A 15,350-nucleotide genomic window follows, 5' to 3' on the forward strand; every position below is an offset into this window, starting at 1 on the left:
GGGAAATCATGAGCACATAGAGCTGAGAGCTCATCATTGAGGGTTCCCTTCCCCCATCAGTGCAGCCCTCACTGGTCTTAGAAGACAGGAAGCAAATAATGGCAGACCCAGTAATCCCTTGTTTTATTGCTAATGGTGGCCTTTCTTCTTTCTGTTCCTTGCGGGAGCCCCTTTCCATCTGTACCTCCTTCAGGACACTTTATGGAACCATAGGGATGCAGTGAGGACTTAGACAGGTTGATAGCATGACTTTAACCTCATTTCCTCTCATTCTCCTGACGCCAATGTTGATGGATGGCCTGAAAACCAATCCAAACTGATTTAAGCAAAAGAAGAAAATGTATTGGTTTATGTGATTGAGCAACATGGGAGTAGAGCCTGGTGTCAGGGATACTTTATCCAGGGCTCAAACGAGATGCCCCAAAGCCAGTTTTTCCCCTATAGTGTGAGTTCCTTTCTGAGGCACCCTCTCCCCTTCCATTCCCAAGGTGACTGTCCCTCCAGGGCCTATGCGTCTCCTTGTTCTCATCCAGTGGGTTAGGAAAAAGATGGCTGCTTTGATGGGTCAGCCAAAGACCTGGAATTGAGTTTGGTTGTGTTCCACTGAATCAGTTACTGTGTAGAGGGGATGAGACAATTCAGGAATTTCTGGGGATTGTTGGGAAAGTAGACCAGGTACTTAATGAAAGCTGGAGAGATAGGTACCTCCATACTGATACTGTGCATTATGTAGAGTTTTTTGTTTTCCCAAGCACTTAGGCATACATTATCTCACACAAGTGACCCTGCAAGGTAGGGAGGACATGTTTATGGATAAGGGAATGAAGTTCACCATGGAACCACTTACCCAGAACCACTCAGTGATGGAACCAGGTCTGGATTCAGTGTTTTGTGAGTCTCCCATTTCTTTTGGATGTATTTGCCTCCTTCCCCCCCTCCATTTGTTATTTTTAGATATACATGATCGTAGAGTGTATTTTGACATACACTTCATAACACAGAGTAAAACTTAGGATCCCACTATTGTGGTTGTACATGATGTGGAGATACACTGGTCGTGTATTCATATATGAACATAGGAAAGTTCTGTCCGATTCATGCTACTGTCTTTCCTATTCCGATCCCCACTCCCTTCCCTTCATTCCCCTTTGTCTAAGCCAATGAACTTCTATTCTCCCTTGATGTCCTTTTATTGTGTGTTAGCATCCACTTTTGTTGTTTGGGGACTGGCTTATTTCACTTAGCATGGTAGTCTCCAGTTCCACCCATTTATCAGTAAAAGTCATAATTTCATTCTTCTTTATGTATCTGCCCCTTCCTCCTGTTCCTCCCACTGCCCTTTCCTTTCCATTCTTTCAATACCAGTGCAGGGTTCTTCATTAAACAGACAGTCAGTCAATAGTTGTTAACTTGTTATTGACTGACCAGTGTTCCATCAGACCAAAGGTGGCCCTTCTGCTCATACTTTGTGAATATTATTATAGAAAAGCCAATGTGGTCGATTTCCAGTTATTAATTTGTGGATTGTGCCTGATAATTCAGTTTCTCTTTCCCTGAATTATGGAGCTCTTCAATTAGAGGGATGGGCTTTGTATTGCTTGAGGGTGGGCTTGTGAAGAGAAGCCAAGGGGAGTGCGAGCATGCATGGAGGGCGCAGACACACACACAATTACAGCACAACTTTTCATTTCACCTGCATTACAAAAGCATGTTTAATTCCCCACCTTCATATTGTGGACAGCTGAAATTAGATTGCAAGCCCGTCTTTCCATCTAAATGTAACTTACATTTTGAAGATCACTACTAGCAAGGTCCCCGCTGACTCAAACCAAGGACCTGTGCGACAGTGTGCCATTTAGAAACTTTTTGAAGAATTGGATACCTGTCGTGTCTCTCCTGCTTAGAAAACCATTGCCCATCAATATTCCGTCTTGTGTTTTATTTTCACTCCCTCTCAGAAGCTCTGAGGGGTTTCTCCACCTCTGTTTTCCTGTTGTCTGTGTTCCACGGTTAGCTCTGCACCCTGTGCTTGGTGGTTTGCTAATTGATGATTGGTAAGAGTTTTCTCTTCAGGATCTTTTGGTGCGTTCTTGGAGGTCAAGGCCTTGGACTCACCCCTATTTCCTTAGTTCTTGGCAGCACACCGTACTCAGTGCTATGTGAGGCAGAAGTGATTGCCTGGTATTCAGGTCAGTGATTGGGGTAGGTACACCCCTGCTCTCACGTGACCATCCTGTGCTTAAATATGGTTTTGTAACTGTCTAGTTATTTGTTATGCCCTCTCCATACAGTTATGTGCACATATTTAGGGGAAAATAAATATGCATAGAATAACTGATTATTGCCCTAACAGTCCCAGCTGAACCCCTCACCCTCCTTCAACTGAACCTTTAATTCATTGAAATGATAGACTTCATCCTATTGTTCTTTGGTTTCTGGATGGGGTCTAACAGAGTCTCCACATAGTACAGGCTCAATAAATCCTTGTTGAGTGGAAGGATTATGTGAGTGGAGAGAAGCCATCAGTACTGTAGAACCAGTCTTTGGAAGAGATGATAGGAACTGAGAGGGAAGAGAGTGATTGAACCTGGATGGGCATGCTTTCAAGAGCTGTGTGCCAGTTCCTTTTCACTTCCAATTTTATATAAGAGGCTTTCTTAAGGGTGGTGTGCTGTATCTTTTCCCTGATGGGTGGCTGATGAGGTCGGGTCTCAGAAGCAGCTGAGTAAAGGATATTAGCCACAATTCTAGGTTTTATTTCCGAATGGTAGTAAAGAATTCTCTCTTTTGCCTGAGCCCCTTCAGAAGTCTGCATGGTTGAAGTGAGAGGACACCAGCTCTTAGTGCTGAAGGAGGGGCCCAGTCCCGCCTCCACGCGTTGCTTCTTCTTCCTTCCTCTGGCCCCCTAGGTTTTAATGAGCAGTGACAGATCGAAAAAGGAAGAAAGAGTGAGCACCTAGGGGTCAGGCAACATCTTAGCCTCTCTGAGTATGGTACCACTGAGCTGACCAACCTGTACTGGTTTGCCTGGGACTGTTATTTATTTATTTTTAATTAATTAATTTATTCCAACAGGTATGTGTGACAGCAGAATGCATTTTGATTTATTGTACACAGTTGCAGCACAACTTTTCATTTCACTAGTTGTACACGATGTAGTGTCATACCATATGTGCAGTCACACATGTACCTAGGGTAATGGTGTCCATCTCATTCTACCATCGTTCCTACCCCCAGGCTCCCTCCCCTCTCCTGCCTCCCCTTTTCCCCATCAAAGTTCTTCCATTTTCTCCGTACCCACCCCTGTTATGGATCAATATCCACTTATCAGAGAGAACATTTGGTCTTTGGTTTTTTGGGATTGGCTTACTTTACTTAGCATGATATTCTCCAGCTCCATCCATTTATCTGCAAATGCCATGATTTTATTCTCTTTTAATGCTGAGTAATATTCCATTGTGTATATACACCATAGTTTCTTTATCCATTCATGTATTGAAGGGCATTTAGATTGCTTCCACAATTTATCTATTGTGAATTCAGCTACTATAAACATTGATGTGGCTGCATTACTATAGTTTGCTGTTTTTAAGTCCTTTGGGTGTAGAATGAGGAGTGGGATAGCTGAGTCAAATGGTGGTTCAATTCCAAGTTTTCTAAGGAATCTCCATACTGCTTTCCAGATTGGTTGCACCAATTTGCAGTCCCACCAGCAATGTATGAGTGTGCTTTTTTCCCTACATCCTCGCCAACACTATTGTTGTTTGTATTCTTGATAACTACCATTTTAACTGGCGTGAGATGAAATCTTAGAGTAGTTTTGATTTGCATTTCTCTAATTACTAGAGATATTGAACATTTTTTCATACATTTTTTGATCAATTGTGTATCTTTTTAGAGGTGTTCAGCTCCTTAGCCCATTTATTGATTGGGTTGTTTTTTTGTTAAGTGTTTTGAGTTCTTTATATACCCTGGAGATTAGTGCTGTATCTGACTTGCATGTGGCAAAAACTTGCTCCCAAAATGTAGTCTCTCTCTTCACCTCATTGATTGTTTCTCTTGCTGAGAAGAAGCTTTCTAGTTTGAGTCCATTGCATTTATTGATTCTTGATTTTATTTCTTGCTCTTTAGGAGTCTTGTTAAGGAAGTCAGGGCCTAACCTGACATGATGAGATTTGGGCCTACTTTTCCCTCTGTTAGAAGCAGGGTCTCTGGTCTAATTCCTAGGTCCTTGATCCACTTTGAGTTGAGTTTTGTGCATGGTGAGTGATGGGGGTTTAGTTTCATTTTGCTGCATATGGCTTTCCAGTTCTTCCAGCACATTTGTTGAAGAGGCTGTCTTTTCTCCAATGTATGTTTTTGGCGTCTTTGTCTAGTATGAGGTAACTGTGTTTATGTGGTTTTGTCTCTGTGTCTTCTGTTCTGTACCATTGGTCTACATGCCTATTTTGCTGTTCTGGTTTTAGTACTGAAAATTCTGAGTCCTAGCCGGGTTCAGTAGCACATGCCTGTAATCCCAGAGACTCAGGAGGCTGAGACAGGAGGATCGTGAGTTCAAAGCCAGCTTCAGCAACAGTGAGGCCCTAAGCAACCCAGTGAGACCCTTTCTCTAAATAAAATATAAAAAAGGGGCATGGCTCAGTGTTTGAGTGCCCCTGAGTTCAATCCCCAGTACCCCCCCTTACCCCCAAAATAAACCTATGCAAGTTCTGATTCCTGGGACAGTTGGGGTTTTTTTTAGATGCCCTGGCCCTTCCCTGCCCACTGCCAGCCACCTTTTTCAGTTCCTTTCCTCTTCAGTGCCCTTGACTTGCCCCCTCTGTCTTTTCCGCTGCTTCTACCCCAGAGTTGCTGGCATTTCTGCTGTTAGTGGCCTTTCTACACTAGTGTTCTGAATCGCTGTGGACTGGCAGAGCTCTTGGGAGCTGGACATAGTTGCAAGTACTTTTCATCCTCTCTCTGATTGGCTCCTCAAGCCCACTGAGATGTGAGAGCTCTTTCCCAGAGTTGGTTGTTTGGCCCCAGGACACTGTTTCTGTACATGTGGTGCTCAGAGAGTGGCTGAGCAAGTAACTGGTCAGAGTAGCTCCCTCTGCCAGGAAGGCAGGAGGAGGGAAGTCAGCATAAGCTGGGCAGCCCTGCCCAGGTCCAGTGTGATGGGCACTGAGGTCACCCAGCTCAGGCCCCTCATCTTCTCTCCTGTCCTCTCCTCTCCACACCCTGTGGCCTCCTGCTTTCAGTCCCAGCTGTCATCTGCCTGCTTCCTCGAAGACTTCTTGCCCACACTTGCCTCTTTTTTCTCAGAATTCTTGTTAAACATCTAGTCGCTGCAGTACTGTTAAGTGAGTGTAGTTGTTTTCTTCCGCATTTCTAGTGCATTTGAGAAGGCTGGCTTTATCTTAGGTTTCTGCTCCTCCTACCTTACAGTGCCTGGCCTCATTCGAGGCCCAGAGTTGGTCCTCACTAATGCATATTGTTGATTGGCAGCACCTTGGTGATTTATGGGTGACAGGGGACATGTAAGTCACTGGATTAGTTCCCTCTGAGCACCTGTATGTTGTCATATGTTGTCATATATCATCAGCATGGAGGAGACTAGGATCTATACTATACCCTGAGCCACGCCCAGAATCTTGGTGGAATTCTGTTATCCCAACCTTCTTGTTAAGGCTGGTGTGGAAAAAATGGAGACTTTTCATGCAGAGAGGACTTTTCCTTGCAGAATGCTGCATTTCATGTATCAGGGTAGCTTTACATTTTCTGGAACATTCTAATGTAATTTAAAAAACAATCACAGGAATAAACAATTCTGAGACTGCTCTGGAGAGTTAGTGAAGTAGCATTGATTTTTCTAAAATTTTCCTGTTTTGAAGGAGTTCTAAAGGAGTAGCTGCTGAGTCCCAGGCCCTAGAGACCTAATTCTGTTGTTTCTCTCAGCATGGCTGGCCTGCAAGGAAAGATGTTGTGCTGGCCCATTGTGGGGAAGGTGGGAAAGCTGCCCACAGTCCCAACCTCTTGTGTGGGTCTCCTGTAACCAATTGCATCCTTCTGTGAGTGTGCATGTGAGTGTGTAGGTGTGCACACGTGTGCATGTGCAGGGGTACTTGCATGCCCCCCCAAATACACACTATTGCTATAAGTGTTTATGTTTATTAATACATAAACACTTAGAGCAATAGTGTGTATCTTTGTAATACATTTAGAAGGAAGTTAAAAACTGTCTTTGCTTCCTTATACCTCTTGTGCCACAAGGAACATTTTCAAGTATATTCTTTTTCTTTCCATATTTTTATTGGTGCATATTATTATACATATTGATGGGATCTAGGGTTACATATTTGTTCATGCACATAATATAGCAATAAAATTGGGCCAGTGTCACTCCCTGTCATGTGTATCTTTCTAGACTTATTTTTCTGCGCTACTCACACAGATGTACAAACAATAATGTATTTACTCAGATGAGATCATTACATATGTATAATTTAGAGGCTTGCTCTCTTTTGCCTAATAACATACTATGGCCATTTTTCTCCATATCAACATAGACTGATTTGTTCATTCAGCAAATACTGAATTCCCACCATGTCACTCGCACTGTTCTGGGTGCTGGGGATATAGCATTGATGACAACAGATGAGATTCCCTGGGGTCATGGAGCTCATAGTCTAGTTGAGGGAGACCAGCAAGCACAAATGCCTGTGACTTGTAGTAGCTTAGCAGGTAACAAGTGCTGTGGGGAGAAGCAAGATGCAGGTGCAGGGGGCATTTTGGAGTCTCAGGATGGTCAGGTGAGGAGGCAGCCCTTGAGCTGCCTTCAGAGAAGAAAAGCTCATTTGTGACTTTTCTAGTTTCACATCTCTGTCTTGTGGAATACACCTGATGGTAGTTGGTGACATTTAGCCAGTAGTACATAGGGCTGAGTCCCACTGGGACTGGGGCTAGAGCTGACACATCATCAGAGCCTTAAAAGGCTCAGTGCTCAGTGGCTCCTGTAGTGCTCACTTATGAGCTGATCAGACTTTTGTGCAGTTGAAACCAGTGAATTCACACCATGTGCATAAAACAGTGTGGGTATGAGTGCAGAAAGTTCAGCTGTTATTACTACTGTCAGTGATTACTGGCACGAGTCAGTCCTTGGAGGAGGATGTGGAGTGTAGAAATGAGGGAGCTGGGGTTTGGGAGTTTGTCTAGTTAGTAAGTTCAGAGCAACAGTGGATGCAGAGCTGTAGAGCAAGTTCTCATAACTCTGGCCTTCAGACTCCAGGCAGCAGCTTGGTCCCTAGGAACATCTACCTTTCTCCAGGTGAGCAGTGCTCCTCCTGCTCCAGGTGGGCTGCCCAGGGAGACAGAACCATACATTCTATTCTGTCCTTTCTTGATTGTCTCCTCCTCTTCCTTAAAAAAAGAAGGGCAGGGCCAGGTGCGGTGGCGCATGCCTATAATCCCAATGGGTTGGGAGGCTGAGGCAGGAGGATTGCAAGTTCAAAGCCAGTGTCAGCAACTGAAGCCCTAAGCAACTCAGAGAAACCCTGTCTCTAAATAAAACCGTTTAAAAGGGCTGGGGATGTGGCTCAATGGTTAAGTGCCTCTAGGTTCAATCCCTGGTACAAAAAGAGAGCGGGGTCGGTGGGGTACGGGGGCTGGGTGTGGGTGGTGTCAGGGATGCTTGGGGTGGGAGGAAGGAAGGATATGGAGCTTCCATAAGGAGGAACTGAGGCTTTGCAATTCTATAAGACATCCCTACCGCTCTCAGCTAGGTGTCTGGACATGTTCTCTCTTATCACTGTGAACGCTGCATGAGAATTCAGAGAAGAAAAGCTCATTTGTGACATTTCTAGTTTTGCATCTCTGACTTTGTGGAATACCCTGTCCTCTTGTCTGTAGTGGATTGTTGAAAAACAGCAGCCCCACAAACCCACCAACCAACCTCATAGCCGTTATCACCTACTACCTTCCAGACATTCTGCTGGCTGCAGCTTCGTGGCTCATTTAGTCCTAACTGGCCCTTGTGTATGTAGGCCAGATCCTCAGCACAACATACTTTAAAGGACCCAGGGACCTGACTGGGCCAGAGAGCCTGGTGTCCAGAATTAGCTGTCCTCTGAGGCCTGCTTGCCCCCTGACAACTTGGTAGAGCAATGCAACGCTCAGCACCCCTTGCGTCTAGTTCTCTGAAATGGAAGGTAGAGTGCATGTCACTGTGGAAACCACCATATGTAGTATGGTGGCTATGTATGGTTAAAATAGCACTGTTAGTTTTATGCTACAGGTACGTTATTAGTTCAAAAGGCTTTTGTGGGCTGGCCTGGGAGTCTGACCATCATTTTAAATATGTTTTGTGTGGCTGCAGGCTGTCAGCATTCAAAAGAAATTACTTTGAAGGAACCCTTTAGAGCAAGTTGTTTGTAACTGGGAAATTGGCAGTCTGTAATTTATATTGTGTTTTCTTACCATCTTGTGGGTTTCTGGTCTCCCAGGACTCCAGATGGAGTGGAAGCTCTGGGAAAGTCCTGTGGCAGATGGATGCACTTGGGGCTCAACAGAAGCATGTTCAGAAACAGCATCAGGGTGTTGGTATGAGTCAGTGTGTGTGTTGGGGGTGCTGGCACCCACAGATGCTGCAAGAGAGTAGAGGATCCACCAGGAGCCCGATGACTGGTGTGAAAGCCATGCTGAGCGCCAGATCCCAAGGGCCTCAGGAGACATAATGAGACCAAGGTGGCACCTCAGCTTTACATAAACCAAGTCATGGAGTAAACAGTTGAAGAAATTGGGCCTGGAAAACAGACGACTTGAGAGGAGCTTAAAAACTGTGTTTCAGCCAGGTATGGGTGGCGCACGCCTGGAATCCCAGCTGCTTGGGAGGTGAAGGCAGTAGGATCACAAGTTCAAGGCCATCCTGGGCAGTTTAGCAAGACCCTGTCTCAAAATAAAAAGGGCTGGGATATAGCTCAGTGGAAGAGCATCCCTGGGATCATCCCCAGTGCCACCAAAAAAACCCCCCCAAAACCCAAGAAGTTTTATTTGAAGCACCATCATATGGTCCCCCAAAAGAGATTGATGAGAGAGACATTTTAGGAATTTAAAGAATTTAGGAAGAGTGACTTTAGGACTAGAGGCAGGTAAGGAGAGGACACTTGTGGAGGGTACTGTGAAGGGGATTTAAGCTCTGGGTGAGTGATGACATTAGACTTTGACGTTCTTTTCTGGCCTGGAGCCTCTATGACACTTAGGCATAGATAACAAATAGATTTAATTCCTCAAGCCTCCTATATCCTGAAAGCAGTGCCTGGAACTCCGATGAGAAGGATTTGGAGCTGAGCAAATGGAGCTCCTTGTTCTCTTAGCAGGTGTCTGCCATTAGCAGGGACTAGGGCTGCAGGATACCTACTATTTTCCATCTCCTTTACAGTGGTGACTGTCCAGTGATGACTTTGACCCAGGTCAAGCAGCAGAAGTAGTGACCAACCATCCTAGTTTGCATGGGACCAAGGGTGCTCTTAAGACATGGACTTTCAATTTTAAAACCAAGACAATCCCAGGAAAGCTAGGATGAATTGGTCACCCTAAGGAGAAGGGGATGGGCACCAGTTGGGCTTCGTTTCTGCTCATGGTGCACAATGTACGTCTTTATTTTCTCTGAGCACTAGCATGGGCCTCTGCCCTCAGTAGGAGCCCCGAAGACACATGCACAATAAATGAGTTGGATACAGTTCCTGGGAAATGGTTGCGATATCCTTGCAATTAATTAATTTGTTTAATTAATTAAAATGACTTCACTAATTATATGTACAGGAGATTGCACATTTCATTAGGCTGAGCAGATGGCTCTACTAACGATTACCAAAGCCTGGGACTGGGAAGGGGAGTGACTGTGTGACTTGATATGGAACATTCACATGCGTCCTTCCTACAAATAACATTGAAACTCCCACCCCATCATGTCCAAGATGAAGAAATTTCTAGTTTTCTCCTGGTAGTGCCAGTGGATTGGGGTAACTTGCCTTTGTGACTGGTGATCCTTTTCTTCATGGAACAACTGCCCAGTAATGGGTATGGACTCCTTTGCATTGAATGATGAGGGGGTTGCTGCAGGGTTAGCCCTGGGGCCTTGGCATGGTTTATCCCAGAATTGTGATGGTCAGGCTGATCTCCTAGAAAAAAGAACAGGCACCGCCTCTGGAGGGAACATGCCTTCCTAGGCTGCATTGTCCAAGACCTTGCCCTGCACCCACTTCCTCCCGTCCCTGGGGTCTTGGACTCTAAGGCAGACCCCTGCACATGTACACAGAAAGAAGACACACCAACCATGGAATGGAAACTCTGAACAGATGCACACATCATGTGTAGTACCTGTTCTTGGCTGGTTCCATGGTTGCAAAGTTGAATGTGTTTTCTGGAATGTTCCACTAGGGTCCTAAGAATAATGATTATTGATAATTGACCAGTACTGAGCATTTCCTCTAGACCAAAGCTTCCTCTGCTATTTGTAATCTTTGAAATGCCCCCTCCTCCGGCAGCTGTTAATTTACAGATGAGAAAAAACAAGGCTTGGAGAAGTTAAAGCTTGGGTCACACTGAGCAGGGTTCAAAACCAGAGCTTTTGGTCTATAAAGTCCCTTGGTTTTTTCCACTCCTCGATTTACTGGTAAATGATTTGAGGTCATGAAAAATCACACACCCAAATCGGAAGGATGTGAGGGAAAGCCACCACCAAGCTGGTTCTCCACTGCACACTGGGGACAGTTTGGGAGACGTCAGAACTGATGGGCTCTTGGTACCTCAGTATAGACAGTTTAGCTTTGAAGAAACTGGTTCCAAACAGTTTCCCAGCACCAATAGGCAAGTGCAGGGTGCATAAAGATCACTCCTTAAAATCCAGTTCACTAGGACTGAGGTTGTAGCTCAGTGGCAGATCACTTGCATAATATGTGTGAGGCACTGGGTTTGATTCTTAGCACCACATAAAAAAAATAAACAAATAAACTAAAGGCATGTTGTCCATCTACAATTACAAAAAAAAAATTATTTTTAAAAAGAAAATCCACTAGGGTATTGTGAAGGACTGGGGCACACTGGTCAGAGAACATTCTAGAAATTGATCACTTCAGGAGAATCCTGAGAATATTAATTCAGTGTGATCTGATAAGAATTTTTTTTTTTTTTTTTTGCTCATATGTATTGTTAGGGAAAGGTAACCCTTCTGAAGTTTCATGTGTGGTGTGTGATTAAGAGACAAACACTCTACACTCATGTGTACCTAAAAAGAACAAATAAAAAAGAGAAAGACAAAATTAACAATGGGGGAAAATACCACTTGTAAAGAATAAATAGATCAGTCCTTGGGCTGATGAATGGATACTGAACGTGGTAGCAATGATGTTCTTCTTTTGGCAGTGGAGCATTGCCATTAGAAAGAACTGGCTTTAAAAAAAAAAAAAATAGAACTGGTTTGACCTGTGGTTGATCCTAATAAACTTCCAGTCTCCTGCGTGGTCTGCCTCCCTGCCTACTAAGGTAATCTTGGGGTGCTTGTCCATCTCCACACTCCTTACGTGCTAAAGTAGGAATGGAGTGGCTTATCTGAGTCATAAAAAAATGTGAACCATTCTTGAAATGAGGGAGCCCTGAAAATGTGACTCATTTCTGTAGCATGTACAGGTAAGAAATGGTTGTTTGGTTGTGACTGGCAGCTGCCATGCAATTTCAATTTTGACTTGGTTGCTTTTGTTTTGGGGATGGTAGCAGACTTGGCTCTAGGGTAGGTGCAGTATGGAAGGACACAGTGCCATTTGGACAAAGTTCTTGCCTTTGAGCACTTTACAACCTCAAGGAGGCCAAGACATGCCGATAGTTGCCGAAAACATGTCAGTTTAAACATATGCTAAGTGGTAAAATGAAAGATGGGAATCTTAAACTTATTCAAGATTAAAATATACTTTTCTTGATCACATATCTATCTGATTAGACTCTGGTAATAGACTCTGGTTCCCTGGCTCAGCTAGGTAGTGTCCAGATTTTATCAGTCTGCATTGGAAAGAACACTGAGCTAATTCATAAATTATATTTCTATTTACACATCTGCTCTCAGGAGTAGCTACTTTTGTTCAAGGCCTTCTGTCTTTGTTGATGTGTCAGCCTGAATGAGTTTGGCTGAGTTTTGATACCTGCTATGAAATTCATGGTTTGTTAACTATAAATACACTGGAGAAATATCCTTATGTGCTTTTATTAGCTCATAACAGTAATCCAAGGTGTGAAGAAACATAATAATGGAATTTGCTCATTGTTCTTTACAGCTCTGGGCAAATTTGGAGCGATTCTGATGTTTTAGTGTAGAGAAGAGATTGCTACCTGAGGATCAAGGATGGGACATTAAGACTTGATATCTCAGAAGTGGGGGCTAGTCGTGTGACTCTGCTGTTATTTTGTGAGTTGGGGGCGAAGCATTGGAATAGAAGAAGAATGCAAAAGGGAACAGTCTGGAGATTGGTGCAAAAAACTAAATAGGCATGGAGGTGAAGCAAAAGGAGTGAGAGAAATGGAGAAGACTTTTGTCTATCAGTAATAGAAAATGAACAAATAGTGATGTAAGAAGTACGTACATTTTCTCACAAAGCAAGAAGCTTGGGTGGAGGCAGTGGTTATCTGGTGTTGCTCTGAAGTTCCACGGTGACATCAAGGACAGACAGGAGTTTTTTCAGTCTTCTGCTTTGCCTTTCATGGTGCTTTGGTTTTTTTGTCCTAGTGTTTCTGGTCAGTTCCAGGAATAGTGTGTGGTCATCCCTAGATGTAGGAGAGGCTGGGAAAGGGATTAGTTAGCTTTTCCAGGTGCTGTAGTGGTGGGCAGGAGGGTTGAGGAATCGCTGGTGAGTTGTGTGGTACAGACTTGTTGTAAAACACAAATTTAAACAAAACCAAATATACATTGAATCATCACCACAGAAAGCAGACGCACCTGGGAAGTTCCTGCGTGTAGGAGGTACTTGGAGTCCCACATGCGAGTCCTGGTGTTGTGGTGTGGGAAGGCGTCTTTTAGGTCCCGTTCCAGAGATTTGGTTGATGACTGCAGAGGCCTCGGGGGGATGGCAGAGGAAGCCGTGGTAAATCCTGGTGGCTCCTGGGAATGGTGCTTGAGGAAGGGAGGATGCAGAGTAGCATCATGCAGCTGACCATTGCTCGGCTTGTTAGCTCTGAATTAATTCTCAGAAGCAAGAGTGCTAGTTTTCAGAAGAGTGGCGTGCTTAATCATTTCTTTGGAAATTCCATTTTAATGAGCAGATGCATTTGATTTAGGACCCTTGGCTTCCAGCCATAGCTCTTAAAGCCTGGCACATCTTCAGTGCCATTTTGAATTTCATACTGTGTGTGTGTGTGTCTTCTACCCAGTCACATATGCGTGGTCCAGGTGGCTTTTTCTTTACGTTCCTCACAGGATTCCAGCCTTCCTCAGAACATTGGTTGCACATTCCCCTCCTCATTCTTTCTTTCCTTTCTCCTGTCTCTGTGCTGTATGGTGACCCTTCTTTCAATATCCCACAGTGTCCGGTAGAGGCCAGCCATCTGATGCAGGACCAGTGCTGGTTTTGGTCATCTCCTTTCCCATGGTAGTGAGCCAGGTGCCTTTGATCAGAAAAATGCTGTCTGGATGGTTTTAATGCTGCTCCTCACTCTTCCTCCCATGCCCTAGAGTAGGACTTCTCAGGCTGGAATGTGTGTACAGATATCCCGGGACCTTGTTAAAGTACAGATTCTGATTTAGGAGGCCTGTGTGGGGCCTGAGGCGGTGAATTCCTAACAAACACCCAGGTGATGCTGCTGCTGCTGATCCAGGTAGTAGCCCTCAACCCCCAGGGAGCATAAAATAAATACCAGTGTTTGGATCTCACCGCAGATCAACTGCATCAGAATCTCTGGTGACAGGGTCTGGGCATCTGTCTGTTTTTAAAAGTTTCTATGGTGATTTTAACATGGAGCCTGAGTTGAGAACCATTGATCTCAGACTTTTGTCCTCTCTTTTACTTAAACCCTTTCCCTGTTCCCACCTGTTACAATGCTGTACGTCCTTCAAGGTTCTGCCCAGAGGCTGTGTCTTCCTGAAGCCACTCTGGATCTCCACTGTTGGTGTCACCCCCACAGCACATGTGCCCATCTGTTGCACATTTTGCCTCACAGATAGGTGATTTATGCGTGACTGTCTCTTCCAATACGCTAGGCAGTCCCTGAGAAAGGGGACTGTACCCATTCATCTCAAGTGAGGACTCAATCAGGAATGAGTCAGGTGGTTCCTGGACCCAAGTGACAAACCACAGGGGCCTCAGACCTGCTACGGCTAATTTGCCCTGTCTCTTTGAGGAGCAGGAATGGAATTAGAACTCCAACCTAGTTTTTTCTCAGAGGAGAAGGCCAGGGGAAGGAGATGCTTCAAATGTTGGAGAAGATCAAGGACATTAACATATTTTGCCCTACTATCTTCAAACTGCACTCAGTTGGTCCAGCCCTACCCTGCTATGGGTCTTTTGGTCATCTCCTTATTGCCCTTCTCTGACCAGCTATTTCCTTCTGGGCTTTGGGCAGCACCTCTCAGGAAAGCAGAGAGAGCAGGGACTTTCAGGTCTCCTCAGTGCTCATGCTTCTGGGGAGCAGCTCACGATGCCCACAGAAACATGTCAGTCGCTGTAGTATCTCTGGCATCCTCCTACCTCCTTTGGCTCCCTCTCCTTTCCAGGTTCCTACTCTCTCACCCCCCACCCCCCATTAAGCCATTTTCTGTACTGTATTAAATGCTTGGTGCAGATTTTATAAAGAAAAGAAGTGTAGCTAGCTCTCCCTTTTGGAGGCAGAAAGTTCAAACAGCACAGCACAGGCTTTTGCAAGTCCCACCTGGCTGCATCACATCACGGTGGATGGCATCAAGGTGGGAACACACCAAGAGGGAGCGATCGCATGGCAAGACAGAAAGCCAGGCAAACGTTGGAGTCAAGCTTGCTCATTTTATGACAAACCTCTAGAGAGAAATAACTCAGGGTCCCACAAGAACAACCTTAATCCCTTGGAGGACATGCTCCTCAGTGACCTAACAGCCTCCCATTAGGCTCCGCCTCTTAAAGGTTCCATCCCCTCTCATATGGCCACACTGAAGACCAACACATGAACCCTTGGAGGACAAATCATATCCAAACCACAGCATCCCTCACAGCCCACATTGTATGCTTTTCCTTTGGCACTTGCTAGAACAGTATCCTGTTGAGCAGGAACCATAGTCACCTTGTCCCCCCAAATACTGCCAGCACCTCACACACAGCCTGGACACAGCAGAAGCTTCATAAATAAGAGCTGAATGAACA

Source organism: Callospermophilus lateralis, chromosome 6 (genome assembly GCF_048772815.1).
Source record: "Callospermophilus lateralis isolate mCalLat2 chromosome 6, mCalLat2.hap1, whole genome shotgun sequence".
Lineage (NCBI taxonomy): Eukaryota > Metazoa > Chordata > Mammalia > Rodentia > Sciuridae > Callospermophilus > Callospermophilus lateralis.